Source organism: Amblyomma maculatum, chromosome 3 (assembly GCF_055883805.1).
Source record: "Amblyomma maculatum isolate TAMU_Amacu chromosome 3, ASM5588380v1, whole genome shotgun sequence".
In the NCBI taxonomy this organism is placed as follows: domain Eukaryota; kingdom Metazoa; phylum Arthropoda; class Arachnida; order Ixodida; family Ixodidae; genus Amblyomma; species Amblyomma maculatum.
In genome coordinates this window covers 132,491,837-132,507,945 of record NC_139346.1, presented here as the reverse complement: position 1 = coordinate 132,507,945, position 16,109 = coordinate 132,491,837, and the positions used below count along the sequence as shown (strand labels likewise).

The window sequence follows — 16,109 nt, the reverse complement described above, 5'->3', positions numbered from 1 at the left end:
ATGTCGATGGAAGCTATCATGCACTGCACCGCGGCTCTGGCTGTACTGGTTGAACTGGCGCAGCAAATAAAACAGATTAAGTTACGCGTGGCCTCTTTCGGCAGCAGAATAAAACACGAGGAGCAAAAGAAAGCGCACCCCGAGATTTACAGGGAAACACTAGTTGAAAAAACACTGGCCATTAGGCGAGACGTAACAGCGGGTAAGCCCGTGTGGTATCAAGGCGCGGGGTGGCTGAACAAAATAATAAGCGGCGGATATACACGCAGAAGTGTTTGCCACTCGGTTAGTTAAGTCTTGTTCCGTTTAGTGTTGCTTTGCCAAGTTAAGTATTGTTCAGCCGCACAGCGACGACGAAGCGACTGGCGGATGAAATGGTGGTGTATTTAACAGTAGGAGCCTAATTAATGCATTCAACGCAACTCTGTCAGACGAGATGAAGCGCAGAGTGGCAGAATAGGCGACCAAGACGGCGTAACACAGCGCCTAGCATGCTTCTCTAGCGGATCCTCGTTCACGTGCATGCTCTTTGTGGTTACTCGCATAATCTCACGCATCCTCATTAGCATGTAGTCACTAAGCTACCACGTAACGTGAAAGAGCACCCAATCTAGATACAAACCTCCACTGTAATCAAGCCGTATACAAAACTAACCTGCGTGGCCTATACGTGCATGTATGTATAGTGTGTCCGACTGAAGCCTGTTTCACATGCTGCGAATTTTGCCCTGCGATAGATAAAGAGGGGACACTCCCATAGGGCCCCAGCGGAGTCGGCGAAGCATGCCAGCCTCAGAACGGGGCGCTTCAAAATACCAAATCTCGGAGGCCAGAGTGTTGCTTTCAGTTTCGGTTTTTCGCATGCATCTCGTAGTTTGATACACAGGTGTTTGCGTCACTTGCGCGATGTAGTTACCGGCATTGTTTATAAGAGCGGAGGCAGTACCTGAAGCAGTACAGAACGATGTTGCTCGTCATCAACCCACTCTAGCGCCCCTTTTATAGGGCCCGACAGGGACGCAAAAGTGTTCGCACGGGCATATGGGACTATAGATAAAGCGGAACCCTTTGAATCAGGAGGTTGCGGGGCATGCTACCTAGCCGTGACAGTTAATACTACCTGCACTTATTCCTGTCTTACTTTTAGTAAGCAAATACTCTATATACCGTTGCTTCGACCTGGCTACAATCTATTTTTAATTACATACAGCACTGAAGCTTTTTTTTTTTTTTTTTTTTTTTTTTTTTTTTTTTTTTGTAGGTGCAACGCCCTCTGGCGGAGTCGTGGAACTGCACAAGAATGCTAAATTGGGCGAGTTGGTGCATTCGCATTTTAGGAAAACGTAGCGCAAAGAAGACAAGGGCGCTACGTTTTCCTAAAATGCGAGTCGTGGAACCTCGAGCTGGGCCGCAAATGGCATCGAGTGTCCTCTCTTTATGTACATGTTACTCTATGCTGTAACTGCAACGCTCCGATTCTCGCTCGCTCTGCGACCGTCGCTCCAGCCGCAGAGGAGGTGCGATCGTTCCGCGACTGACCAATGAGGAGTCGAGGAACGTCGCGACGTCATATGACGTCTGATGACGTCAAACGAGCTGGCGCAGCAGAGCCACACCCCATCTTAGAGCTATATCGACGCATATGTAGCCGGCACTATTTTCACGTCCGAGTGGTTTCTTTCGGCGCACCAACGCACTTTTTGTATGCTGAAAGACTGCCCGTTTTTGTAAATACTTACGAATTACCGCTTAGCATCTAAAGAAAACCTGTGGGTATATAAATTAAACATGCTCTGTGTACGCGCTTTGTACTAAACTCTGAGGGTATCCATCACCGAAGTCGCATGCGGGTAGTTCGCTGCATGCGAAAGCACTGTGCGAAAATCGCACTACGACGTCACCAACTGCGCCGAAAGCTCCTGCCGATTCGGCCATTTCATGTGTCCCTGTGACGTCACACAACCTGCCGGACAATCAGTGGCCGTTCATGCCACCCGCCATGTAGCAACTGTCAGGTATTACATGCTTGCAATTTTCCGCCCAAAACGCCGATAGCGCCGACGCCGAATCTTCTACAGAAAAGGGCCCTGAACGGTATACCACGTTAAAATCTGCACCAAGAACAGACGTGTTCAGTCACGAGGAGACAGATGGCGCCCACGACCTCTGAGAAAACATCGAAATATTTTTGAATACGGACGTATGTTCTAGCTATGGTGCAAGTCAAGCACTGCTGGTGCACTCTACACTTTCGGCGGCATAGAACACTCCCGTTAAACGCACAAACAAGTAAGTAGCCCGGCCGCCATCGGTTCTCGTGTGAATCATTACAAGACGTAAAACAATCTCCTCTCATACCGCGCCTTATTTTTCGTTTCAGTCCAGAGCGCAACTACGCAACGCGAGAAAGGTTACATTAAAACAACGCTTCTTTGTAACATTACAGTAATGTTTATAATACAACAAAAAATATCATATAGTATTATAGTAGCATTCAAAAATCAACATTAGTATAACGTTTCCTTTGAATGTTCTACTAACGTTTCCTTGTGACACCAACGTTAGGCAACTTACATAAGCTAAGTGGGCACTACCGAAAACGAAGAGAACGGGTAGATAAGAACGGGTGCCTACAGAACAATTCAAACAGCGGCCAAATAGTATGGAGTCGGACGCTGTACATTTTTATATCCAACAAACGTGCTGCGAGTCCTTTCCGGTACGCACAAGGGCCGCGGCCTAGAAAGGAGACTTCACATTAAGAAAAAAAAAAAGAAAAAAAAAAAGAGGCAAACAGAAAAATACAGAAAGCAGATCTTTCTTATGTTGCAAAGCAATAAGAAAAAGCAGCAAAATAAAAGCTGTCGCGCCGCCTTTCAAAACAAGATCCAGCCTGACTACGCGGCTTTGAAAACAAAATTTTTCGCGCATCGATCTATTCTCACCTCTAACCATCATTCCCACCGTCACCGCAGATATATATATATATATATATATATATATATATATATATATATATATATATATATATATATATATATATATATATATATATATATATATATTTATTTATTTATTTATTTATATGATAACGAGTTAAGAGAACTGCACATCCTCATTACATTCAATTCCCCCACGACCACATGGCCTAGTCATGCGTTGGTCATGGCCTCTAAAGTCCACTGAACAACGCCGGCATAAATCTGCGAGACCCTGGCAGCCTGCCTAGTTCCACCTGTTGAACGCTACGCCCAACGGCGGAAGCAGACGGCAGCTGTGCGCGCGCGCCTCGTCCAGTTTTTCTTCTCCTACATCCCTCACCCTTTTCAAACAGATGGCGAGAGGAAGAAGCCTCATTATTTGTTACGTCTACCGGCGGCCCTGAAGCGTCCGCAGTCGTGGCCGAGTGGTTAAGGCGATGGACTTGAAATCCATTGGGATCTTCCCGCGCAGGTTCGAATCCTGCCGGCTGCGTTAGGCTTTTTTTTTTTTTCTTAGCGCGCAGCTTTCTTTTTCTTTTTTTTTCATAGCGAACCACAATACTCTATAGGGAGCCAGTTCATGCAGTCACTGTTTTTCAACCCCGTTCAAAAGGAAACTTAAAAAAAAAAAAAAAAAAACTGTGAAACTGGAGAGGAGGAGGAGGGAAGGGGGAGAATACCTGGCAATTCTGTTCATTGGCATCCGCGTTCCTCCCAAACAGTCTTTTTATTTTTTATTTTTCTTTCACTACCAATATCGATTAGTCCTCTTTAATTGCCAGTCTACGCGTCACCGGTACTACTTCGTACGTAATATCGACAGCGCAGAAAAATATTTCGCATGCCCTGTGTAGACTAGTTTTCACACGTTTCCCCGACGAGATCCTTAATGCCACGCATTTTCTCACACGGCATGCGCTTCGAGAAACAAGAATAAGCGGCAACCCACAAAGCCAAGTGGGACTGTTTTGCGCGAGACAACCGCAGCGACACAACGATCGAAAATGTTGTTGTGTTGAGTTTTACGGCACACAGGCGACTCAGGCCATAATGCGCCAAAAGCAAGGTTTGAAATTAAACAGTTAAGATATTTTACAGTTGGTTTAAAAGCTTTGCTTGGCGAGTACGAAGGGTGACCGCAGCTGTCGGTTCGTTTAAAGGGCCCATAACAAGTTATTTACTAAAACTATACTCCGTTTCATACATCAAGTGCAACACTGCCAAAGCTAGAGTTCTTGTTTGCGCTCCCCGCATCCGCGATGAAAAATAGTGCCTGCTCTTGGACGGATAATAGAAGGGGGGCTTTTTCTTAAGATGCTCTCCGACTTTGCAAATCACATTTATAGTGTAAATTCAATATTTAATAATTAGAAAAATATTAATTCGTAATTAACTGATTATAATATAATAAAAAAAAATGACTGTCCAAGGTGGTTGGCAGCTGTATGAAAATGGTTTCGTTCGCTTAGGGAAATTAACTGTGATCATGTGCTTTGCACCGTTCCAATGAAAGCAGCACTGTAAAAATATTCGCTGAGAAATACAGAAATTTTCTGGCAGCTGTCCTGCTAGAAATCTGTTCTGCCATGCTTTCTGTTTTGTAATTTTTCTGTGATTTAACAGTTTTTTCTGTTTACAACTGATAGAAAATGTTTGTAAATTAACAAAAATTTTCTGCTATACGGCGTTACCGTTTTTTATTTGTTTTTCTTTCTGTGGCTGTGAATATAATGATGCAAATATATCTTTTTTTTTTTTTGCTCGTCTTTCATTTCCCGTATTCTGCCTGTAACAACAATAAAATTGCGTTATGCGCCAATTCCTTCAATGAACACTATTTTAAGGCGAACTCCTGGCCAACTAACCTCACGAATATATCTCGGCGCTGGCGATACTCGATGGCACCCATAAGGCTGGCCTCGCACCAGCCTTATGTCTAGCCACCGAAAGGAAGCAGGTGGAAAAATGCCTAACAGATACCACAGTAGCAGGGAGCCAACCAACAATTCACCTCAATGTGTCCCCACTAGTTGTCTTCTTTCGAACCAAAATTGTTACGCAGCCGATCATCGGACAGCGTCTTCGGTGTTGTCATACCATTTCGCTTTCTATTCAGAATTTAGCTACTATTCAAATAAAAATCAGTTTGCGGTAGAAAATAGAACAGAGGGCAAAGATATATCGAATTGTTTGCCTTCGATTCAAGGCTTCGGCTGGAAAACAGAAAATTACTGCATTTTTCGTGAACGTATTTCGGTCAGTGAAGTAGAACAGATTTTCTCTGTACATGGTGCAGAAATTTTCTTTAAAAATACCTGTAATTTCACAGACACATTTTTTAGAGCGAAGCTTGAACATCCTGATTTCTTTGTCGGTTAGTCTTTCACATGAGGTTCCATGTGAGAGATAACAGGGGCACAACATAGGGAACTTGCAATTGAGCGCGAGTAGCCGCAAAGTGCATGTATACACGAACCAGGATCCGATAGGGAAATAACGCAGCGTCATACACTTAATGACCAGGGCATGGCATTTAATTTTTAACAACCATATCCAGTGCTTCTATAAGGTATCAGAGATATAATCTTTGCAAAATGCTAAAATCAAAGCTATCTCTCTTTCATCTTCCCCTTTAGGAAAACCAGGTTCCTCTTTTCTCTGGCACGCCGATCCCCGACGGTGACGTCACAAGCGGAGACGGCACCAACTGGCCCGTCTCTCTGACTGACGGGTGAATGATGGGCGGAGACCACAAATTTTGTCGGCCGCTCGCTTCGCGCTTCTTTCTCGCCAATTTCGTTGTCGAGTTCGTTTGCGGAGGCGAGACGTTCAGGCAGGAGAGTGAAAGATTCTTAGAAGAAACGGAAGGAAATGGACACAGCAAAATGGTATTATTAACTATGTTCAAAACAAGAATGTCTGTGGCTTTGCGTTTTGGTAGCGAAGCCTCACAGTCACTGAGGAAGAAAATATTTTCGAATGGAGTGTGGACCGTGGTCCTTTAAAGGCAGACCTGAAGTGTCACCAGCACAATCTTTTTTATCCCTTGGCTAAAGTTAGCTGCAGGGCCCGGTATAGGTTCACGGTGTATCAGGTGCCTGGGTGTTACGCCTTAAATAAGCTCTACTACAAGGGATGACAGTTCATCTGCCACCGCCGGGGTGGCGCAGTGGTTATACGGCGCTTGACTACTGTTCCCAAGGACGCGGGATCTAATCCCGGTCTTGGCGGCCGCTTTTCGATGGAGGCGAAAAGTAAGGCACCCGTGTACTGTGCGATGTCAGTGCAGGTTAAAGAACCCCACGTGGTCGAAATTTCCGGAGTCCTCCACTACGGCGTCTCTCATAGCCTGAGTCGCTTTGGGACGTTAAACCCCACAAACCAAACCAACCAGTTCATCTGTTTGAAAAACCTGCCACATGCGTGGTAAGTTAACCAGAGCACAGGCGAGGAGAACTCACAGAATTAAGCGACGCGTCTCGGCGCTTTACGAACCGCGGGGAACGCCACGGGCGCGGGCAGCAGCGTGACTGTCGCCCTGGGCAGCCCCGGGCCAGAGACCGAACATCAACTTTCCCCTCGGCGCCCCTTTCTCTTGCCCTCCTTCGGGGAATGGCCTCTGCCTATCTGCCGCAGGAGCTGAGCACACCCGACCGTGTCGTGACCGCGTCCGAGTGCGACGCCGCTCGCCAGATAAGGGCGTCGTGTCAGCGCGCGTGAAACCCCGCCAAAGGGCTGGCTGCCCCGACCACGTATACAGTATACAAAGATAAGGGCAGACGAGGCAGTACGCTGCGACAAGGAAGAGAAGCGCGACGTCTACACCCCTTCGCGCTTTTTTTTTTCTTTTCTTTTCGGGTCGATTCTGTGAACGGCAGAGACGCGCTCACATGTGCACGCTATGCGCGCTCACAGCCGCACATGTTCTTTTTACCACTAGGTCGGCCAGTGCCACCAGCCGCGAGGGACGTATGAATGAAAAGAAAAGGGCAACCTATATCGAAGAGGAAAGCGGCGAAAATGTGTGAAATGCGCCGTCTTCGATTTGCTAGTATAAACCCAAGTTAGTTGCCACAATCGTTGAGAACACGCGGGCAGAGGAACAGGTCGTCAATAGCTCCGAATCTAGATTATACGGAATAACAGGAACTAGGAATTTCGTCCCATATACAGCGCAAACCGAAGCCCCGTCCTCGCTATATGCATGCAATGTTCGGGTATCTTCCATCTTACAAGGTGATGGTGATATCGGGATTCCGCTTCAGTACCCAGATGTTCATTTTAACAGACGGTGGCGTCGCGTACCAGCTTAGCAGCAAGTTACTGGCGGCGCCCTTAATAAATTTGGCTCCTCCACTCTGCTCGTGTCTCCGAGCAGCGTGACCAGTTCGAGTGGGCACCGCAGGAGGCGTGGCAGTCTGCTAACTTTCGAATTTCGGTCCAGTCAGAGAGCCTGGTTTTGACGTTTGTAATTTATTGCAGACAGTTCGGAAACTGATATAATAAATAAGCTCAGGTAGTGCGGACCGATGCTCGACTCCTCCTACTTTCCGTCTGGAGTAACTCAGTCATAACCCGGACACCGGTGGAAAAGCAGGAGCGATGTAAATCGCGTGACCATACGGTAAGAATCGGTTATAGCACTGAGAGTAGAAGGAGGGAAAAATCTAAAACATTGCCCCCCCCCCCCCCCCCTTCCTCGTGTTTACAAGTAGATCTCGCTTACTCTTCTAAAACTGCCTCCATAGGAATCCATCTCGATCCCAGTTGTCAGTTCAGTGACAGTACACATACAGTAAAGTCTTGAAGCGACTAAAACCATCTTAGCATGAAAGTACGCTGGGGACAAAGTTTCCAGGACGTATCATCAGGAATCGAAGCCAATACTCTTTTGCCTTTCGGCGTCTGGAAACAGACTTAACGGTCTGGAAGCCGGACTCATGTTGTGACATCAGCTAGTCAAATCAAGAGACCGCCAAAGAATGTGGCGCTTGTACGCCAAGTTTGCTTTTTTCGTGTCTTGAAAACTTTTGTCCCCTGTAGTGCATCTGCGCTTAACGTGAAGGAACCGTGTGAACAGAGAGTATAAAGGAGGCTATGGAACAGCGCACCCAGTTATATAGGTATTACCCAGCGTTGTCCAACGAGATCACTATACCGCAGCGGCAGAAGCGGGAAACAATCCTGCGGTTATGCCCCGATGTGGACTGGGATGAGCAAAAAAAAAAAAAAAAAAAAAAAAAAAAAAGGGGGGGGGGGAGGCATAAGAACTGCAAAAAAAAAAAAAAAAATGCCATTCAGTATTTACGCCCTCATCAAAAGCGAATCAAAAAACGATAAAAACTGCAGTAAGACCCCCTTTGCATGAAGGCACCCAGTTCAAAGCACCGATGGATAAAAACTCTTATCCTAAAGGCGGAAGCTTGACTTTTCGGTTACAGCATACTACACCTACGACGCTGTCACTCGCTCCGAGGAAAGCACCATACATATGCCATCGAGTCAAAAATAAAGGGCCGGTTCCTCCACTCGATCACTCGCCCAATCCATTCGTCGCGCGGTGTTGCAAAAAAGTCACGTCCTTTTCCGCCTCGATCACACCGCACGCACAACATGCGCGCGCAGAACCGAAACCATCGTGCCTGCGCTCTTCGACGGGCCGAGGTGGCCTTGCCGGGCTGTACAGCGTGAAAAGTCTTCCAGCTTTCTACGTTGCAGCTTGTTCGTGTATCTATAACACCCCTCCCCTCGGTCTTTGAGCCTTTTCTCCGCAGCACAGTTATTGATCACCGCGCCAAAGAGTGTGTATTCTCTTTCAATCCCGGCGCGACATTATTCGGACGCGGCGTCACTCTTGGCCCGTGCCTTCGGCGTCTCCCTCCATCTCGCGTCCTCCTTTCACGCAACGGAGGCCACCTTCGGCCTCGATGTGGCCGCATGGGAATCGACTTTTGCGCCGCTGCTATGCGGCAGCCTCTCTACACGTCTACTGCGTACCACGCACCCCTCCTTTCTCGTTACAGCGAAGAAATCCGTCGCTCGGAAGCACGCTCAAGGTAGTAAATAATGCGCCTCGTACGGATGTAATGGACACAAAGCGAGGGGCAGTTCGCATTTCTCCGTTCCGCTGTGCACTGAAGGACGGCGGAGGAAGAACGTGAGTCTTTCTACTGCCGCATTTTCTCACTTACAGTCGCTGGAATGCGCTCCCCAAAAAGCCCAGAAATGTTACCCCGACAGGACGACATATTTTGCAGGTCTTGCGGCGTTTTAGAGTCAACACAAATACCGATCTGAACGTGAACGGGGAGAGGGGCAGACTTTTCCACCCGTGCGTGAGAAGTAGGGGGAAGAAGTTTGGTCAAATGAATCCTCTTCGCAGACATCTTATATATATATATATATATATAGCTCCCGTACGAACTGGTATATGAATTCAGCAATGTGAGAAGGATCCGAGCGAGATCGAGCTGAACCAACCAGAGAGGAAGAAGCGAAACGAGTAAAGGGGTCTGAGTGTTAAAGCGCGCTAGCAAAGCGATCGTACGCCCGTTATGTAAAATATATGGAGAAGGAGTCACTTCGCTCGTACACTGCGGTGCCCACTACACAAGAAAGCGTTTCAAAGCAGTTACAAAAAATTACCGTATACCACCAACCTATAGTTAACATGTGGCTTTTGAGAGCAATTCTGCAAACACCCAATAAAACTGCCCCTTTGGCGGCTGAACTGGTCTCTGCATATGATTCTGACCCACTCACCGACGGTTCTCGCAGACAGGTGCACACACTCTAAAAACTGGCGCTCTCTCAAAAGACGTATAAACCGGCTGACTTACTCTCTTCGGCAGCTATTATGGCACCTAAAGTGCATATAAGGGGTGTAATTCTTCCATCAGCAGACAGCAGGACGGCACGCACACTCATTCTAAAGGCAGAGCGAATTTTAACTGCGGCTCAGTATGCACTATGGACTTTCTTTTGCACGTATATATGGAACCTGGCGAAACGATGCGCACAGCTTTGAGTCAAAATTTACACCAATGTACGCTTCGGTTCACAGATATCGCTACGTCTGTCGCGCTTGCTTCGCCGCGGGGTACCCTTCCCGCGCAATTGCAGCCACCAGGTTCCAACTCCACTCTGCCCTCGTTTAAGAGCGTTAACGCTTATACTGCACACATTCAGCGAATTTGGGCATAAGATGCCACAAACGACTCTTGACATTCCGTTACAACAGGCCTCAGCGTGGAGACAGTATGCCTACCGCGTGACGCCGTGCATACCCCCTGATCACCTCATAAAACATACAAAAATAAAAAGAACAATTAATAAAAATATGTAAGTCATTAACTTTTCGCAGCCATTATATATATATTGTCACGACTCAAGCCGCAGGGGAGACAGTATGCCTACCGCGTGACGTCGTGCATGATCACCTCATAAAAAATACAAAAATATAAAGAACAAACAAAACAATAAAAAAATATGTAAGTCGCTAACTTTTCGCAGCAATTATACATATTTTCACGACTCAAGCCACAGGGAGCCGTGAAGGTACACGTAGACGAGGACCCGAGAGTAAGGTCGGCTTCTAGCTCCGATAGCAGTGTCCAGCACCAGCGCGCCTCTCGAGCCAGCAACCGCTTCGTCATCGTCGGCGCCAAGCACGTGCACGGCGGCCACGCGGCGCTAGGCAAGTGGCAATACCATCAAGGTGCGTCCTCAACGGCAATCGATATCCATGCTCGGCATCGTCGAACGGCTTGAAATGGTTTTCGCGCTGAATGGCTCGAGCTGGGCGGAACATACCACTTCGCTCTTCGTCTATATTGGCTAATAGCCAGCGGCAGTGGGGCCGTCGCACCGCTTCGGACACTGACGGACCACGGGATAAACAAAGGCAAAAACGAATGGTTTGGTTTGTGGGGTTTAACGCCCTAAAGCAACTCAGGCTATGAGAGACGCCGTAGTGGAGGACTCCGGAAATTTCGACCACCTATAGGTTATTTAACGCGCACTGACATCGCACAGCACACGGGCGCATTGCTTTTCGCCTCCATCGAAAAGAGGCCGCCGAGGCCGGGATTCGATCCCGCTTCCTTGGGAACAGTAGTCGAGCAATTGGAATAGAATCTCTGCATTCCGCGTTCTGGCGTGGATCCAAGTCGCATACCGTGAAACGAAGCCCTGCACGTGGCTTTGCGACGCTAATTCTCACTGGAGCTTAGCGTGCACTGTGGGCAAGGACTATTAATTGCACGATAGATACGGAACACACGTCCTACGAGCACAGAGCGTGAACGCCTGCACACACGCACACGCGACATGCATGTGTACTCGCGCAGAATCCCTCTTTGTCTCGCGCGCGGAAATACGAACGCGCTCTCGAAAGTGGGCACGCGTCGCTTCGTCGCCGATGGATACGCGAATCGAACGCGCATCAGACGGCGCGCACCGAAACGAAAGAACGCGAAATCGAATGAAAAAGAAGATTAAAAAAACAAAAAGGAACCTTTCTCACGCATTCAACGATTCTCACACGAAACGAGCGCCTAAGAGTCTAGCGGTCGATACAAAGAACTGTAGCGACGGATGTTCGAGGAACGACACGTGCGCAGGTAAAGGCGTGGGGGGATAAGAAAAAGGAATCGCCAAGACGGTTTCCAACTGTATTAGCGCTTTCAAGTGCGCGTGGCAGGGAGGGAAAGCGTCAGCACTGTCGCTCGTGCACCCAGTAATAACAGCGCTTCGATCGCGTGGACAGACAATCAGACCAAGCGGCCGCTTCTGTGCCTCCTTTTATATCTACACGCTCAGGAGCCGTCGCAGCAGGCGTCGCCATATCGAACGCCGCGGACTGCGTACCGTTGCGGGCGCGCGCGCTGCAGGAAAAACACGAGGAGACAGGCACCGGTACGCTGCATACAGCGCCAGCACGCTGCATACAAAAGCCTCAAAAAAGAACACGCGTCTGTTGGGTCCGGTAAACACATGAGCGGTGGCATGGTGCGCCTCCAGACGTCAAGGCGGCATTACAGAGAACTGAGGCCCCCTTTTGACAATGCTTCGCAAGTTTATGAAGAGCGAAACTAGAGTTTCTGCTGAGTATGGACAGACCTCCATCGATGCTAGTGTTTTTGGGCGCATGTACGCGCATTTCGTATAAGACGAAAGGTGGCGTGAACAGCACGTCAGAGTAACGATTGCAAAGTATCGTGACCGAACGCTCAGTGACCTCAGTACTCAAAAGGTACGCGATCCCCTACTGAGCGATTGTAGAAATCGTCACGCGAACACACAAGTGCAAGAGAAGATGAAGCAGACGAACACAGCGCTGTACTTGTTTCTCCCTCTCTTGTCTTTGTTCGATACATGACGCTCAGCCAACTAGCCCGCACATATAGTCCGTTTTCAAAAGGTGCGGCTCTACACTGGCATGAAAGAGTGCTCCGCGTGGTTTTGGCATCGTGGTCGTCACGAAGCGTTAATAACAGGAACGCGCTACACAACAGCAAACACGAGAGGCGAGGCGAGGTCACAGCCAACTACTATACGCGCATGCGCAGTTTACTATCCAACGTACCTGAACACGTATGTGCCAATACAAGCCGCGGGGAGATCGTCATACACGCACCTTTGTATTCGGGACAGATATATACGGGCATAACCAGCAGGTGCTCCGTGAGCGCTGCACCGCGACCTTAAAGAATTAAAAGCCACTGTGTAAACAAACCGCGTTCGCCCAAAGCGCAGTACATACTGCCGTCCAAGTTATAGCGATGCGCATAACGCCAGCTGTTCTCAGTTCGCAGCAATGGTTAAAAAACAAAAGGGCCCGCCAACAAAGTATGCGCTCTCGAACTATGCAAAGAGCTACAAACGCGGGAACTCCTTTCAAGTAGCAAAAGCGTCCTTTCTTGTTATTCGAGAAGAGATTAACGGTGCCGAGCAGACCGCGCGTCGACACTGTAGAGAAAGTGTGAGGCATGCAAATACAACCACAAACGCCCGGCAAGCCTGCGACGCTCCGTCCCTTGTACTTTTTCCCGACCTTGCACTCGCTGTTCTGCCTCTTCCTGATTTCCTCGTGACCCTCTCGCAGCAGGCCGGCGCTTTCACTTTCACCCCATTCTTTCCTTTTCACTCGACAGCAGCCAAGGGGGACAGCTGCTGACTCGGCCACTATCGCACCTCCGTCGACGTTCGCGCTCTCCTTTCCTCCTCCGTGAAGCGCTTCTTGAAGCGAGGCTTGGTTTCCTCTCCGGCCCCTCTCTCCCCGGAGACCCGGATGGTGTCAGCACCATCCGCGCCCCACGGGGAAGGATCCCGGAGTTCGCTCGCAGAGCACGTCAGGAATGCGCGGACGGCGACAGCGAAGATCGCGCTCTCTCGCCGACTTCTACACGCCTCTCCTTATCGTTTTTATTTTCTCCTTTTTACATATATACTCAGAGCTGGGAGATCGGGTCCAAATCGTAGACACGAAAAGCGTGAGCGAGCCTCTTGCAAACACGGGCGCGCTGCGAATGATAGCGAAAGCGTGTTTATCAATGCATCCTTTGGAACTGAGCGTCGATGTAAAGAAAAAAAAGAAAAGAAAGGAAAGTGTTCCGAAAAAGACATGTCAACGCAAGGCGCTTGGCGACGAAAATGCGGACAGGAAAAGAAAAATACGAAAAAAAAACAAAAACGGAGCAGGCCGAGCAGAGGGTGGGGAAGAAGGAACCAGAAAAGGGCGAAACTCAAGCTGTTCGCTATAATAGTTTGGTTAGGTTTGTAAAGCGACGAAGTCTGAGAGGCGCCGTAGTGGAGGACTCCGGAAATTTCGATCGTTTGGGGTTCTTTAACGTACACTGAACTTCGCCTGGCAAGCGGCCGCCGAAGCCGGAATTCGATCCCGTAACTTTGGGAACAGTAGTCGAACGCCCTAACTACTGCGCCACCCCGGCGGGGCAGTAAGGTACGAGATACGCCGCAGAGGAGGTCTCCAGAAATTCCGACCGCCTGGGGTTCTTTGACACCGCACCGCCCACGAGCGCCTTACATTTCGCCTCCATCGAAAAGCGGCCGCCAAGACCGAGATTCGATCCCGTCTTCCTGGGCCCTGCCCCGCCGGGGTGGTGTAGTGGTAAGACGCCCGACTACTGAGCCGGAGTTCCGGGTTCGAACCCGACCATGGCGACTGCGTTTCGATGGAGGCGAAACGAAGAAGCGTCCGTGTGTTGTGCGATGTCAGCGCACGTTAAAGATCCCCAGGTGGTCGAAATTACTCCGAAGCCCTCCACTACGGCTCCTCTTTCTCTCTTTCCACCTTCACTCCCACCTTCCTTCATGTGTCCACAGACACAAGTGTGACAGATACTGCGCATTGCCCTTCCTGTAAACCAATTATTATTATTTATTCGTCCTGGGCCCAGTAGACGAGCGCCCTAACCACTGCACCACCACGGCGGGGCCGCAATAATGCGTACGTGCCAGAGGCCTCGTGCAGTGATAGACATTAACATGTCCTGTCGCGGATATTATCGGTGGCACTTTTCAAGAACACGGCACGCAAACAGTCTGGCCGTTTTAGGGCGTCTGCTAACTGTTCCGCTGCTTTTAAGTATACCACCACGCTACCACCAGTACGATCTTCTCGGCCGCTCGCACAGACGTCGCGTCTTGTTCCCAAAGGGACCAGTTGACGGCCCGGGAACCTTTCTCACCACCGCCTGTCGAGAAGAGGAAAATAGCACGACCCTTTCTCGGGCAACAATGGACAGCCACACTGACACACACTTGAAGCAGCAGCAACAGACTGCCAGACGGCCTCGGAGCTGACGTGCGTGCGAGTGCACGCAATCTCGGAAAAAAAAAAAAAGAAAAAAAAAAAAAAAGAAGAAGAAGAAGGGTAAGATGCATGAGGAATGCGCGCGGATCCAACGGCCGCAGCGCAACGATGCAATGCAGCGCTCGATGCGGGCCACCTCCTTCTTCCCACTTCCTCGTTCCATGTACTTTCTCTCCTCCGCATCCAGCACGTGCCGCTCTTCCTACCAGAAGCATCCGTCTCGGCAGATACGCTCGTGTGGGTCGCAGTGCGTGGGGGAAAGGCTGAAGCGCCGCCATTTCTTAGGCAGCGTGTCAAGGCCTCGTCGGGCAACAGTCGGCAGCAGCAGCGGACCAGGCCAGCCAAGACAGGGCTCTCCTTATGCGCGTCTAGTGTGGGGCGCTGTGATCTAACGGCGACCGCATGCGCAGCCCAACTTCCGGCTCATCGGAGACACACGCCAGGCGTTGGTGCTGTGTGCCGCCGCGGTGAGATCGGTGTCACCAACGACGATGCGTGAACACGTTGACACGCTTTCCGCGACGATTCATTTGCGGGGCCCCTTCTGGCAGACGGTCATTCGCGGGAGGCGCAGCTTTTCCCCCCTTTACTACGCGCGCACCACGATGAGGCAACGCAAAAGACGCGCACACCACAGTCGGTGGAAGCGACAAACACCACCAGATAATAATGACTCGCGCCGCGCACCTATCACGCCACTCTCTCCGAAAGCGGATAGCGGCGGGACGGCGCTCGAATTGCAAAATTGTTTCTTCGCGAAACGACCCCTTGTCGCATAAGGTTCCCAGAAATATCGACTGAAGCGGGTCAACGTCTGCATGCATGCATCCATCATCATCATGGTCGTCGTCATCATTATCAGCAGCAGCAACTACACCCAATGTGGGACAAAGTCGTCTCCCGTTCCCATCCAGTTATGTCTGTTGCCTCCATCTTATCCCCGCAAAATTAATTCCCAATTTTATATGCTCATCTGACTTTCTGCCGGCCACTGCTTCGCTTCCTTCTTTTGGAATCCAGCGCTCGCATTAGCAAAACGCTTGCGTGTGCGCAAGCGCGCGTGAAAGACGAATACTATGCGCTTGAAATTAGTGCGTTTGACATGTATAAGCTGGCCATTAACGCCATCACCATGAGCGCGATGATTAATTAGCTTGCGTATCATTGCGGATAATTTTAGACAATAAATCTTGAAGAGGAAGCAGTGAGTGGCAAAGAGTGGGATTTCAATTACGTGTTCCTGATGGCTTCCCAAGTCTTTCGATGTGGGTGAAATGTATATGTTCTTAGCG

General features: G+C 49.4%; 1 protein-coding gene and 1 non-coding gene across 2 annotated transcripts in view; one reads left to right on the top strand and one right to left on the bottom strand.

Annotated features, from left to right (window-relative positions):
- Tpst (tyrosylprotein sulfotransferase) overlaps window positions 1–16,109 on the bottom strand; it is a 307,475-nt gene that overhangs the window by 283,195 nt on the left and 8,171 nt on the right. The window lies entirely within an intron of this gene.
- Window positions 3,393–3,474, top strand: TRNAS-UGA (transfer RNA serine (anticodon UGA)). Its single transcript has one exon. It is a non-coding gene; the product is annotated as a tRNA-Ser (tRNA).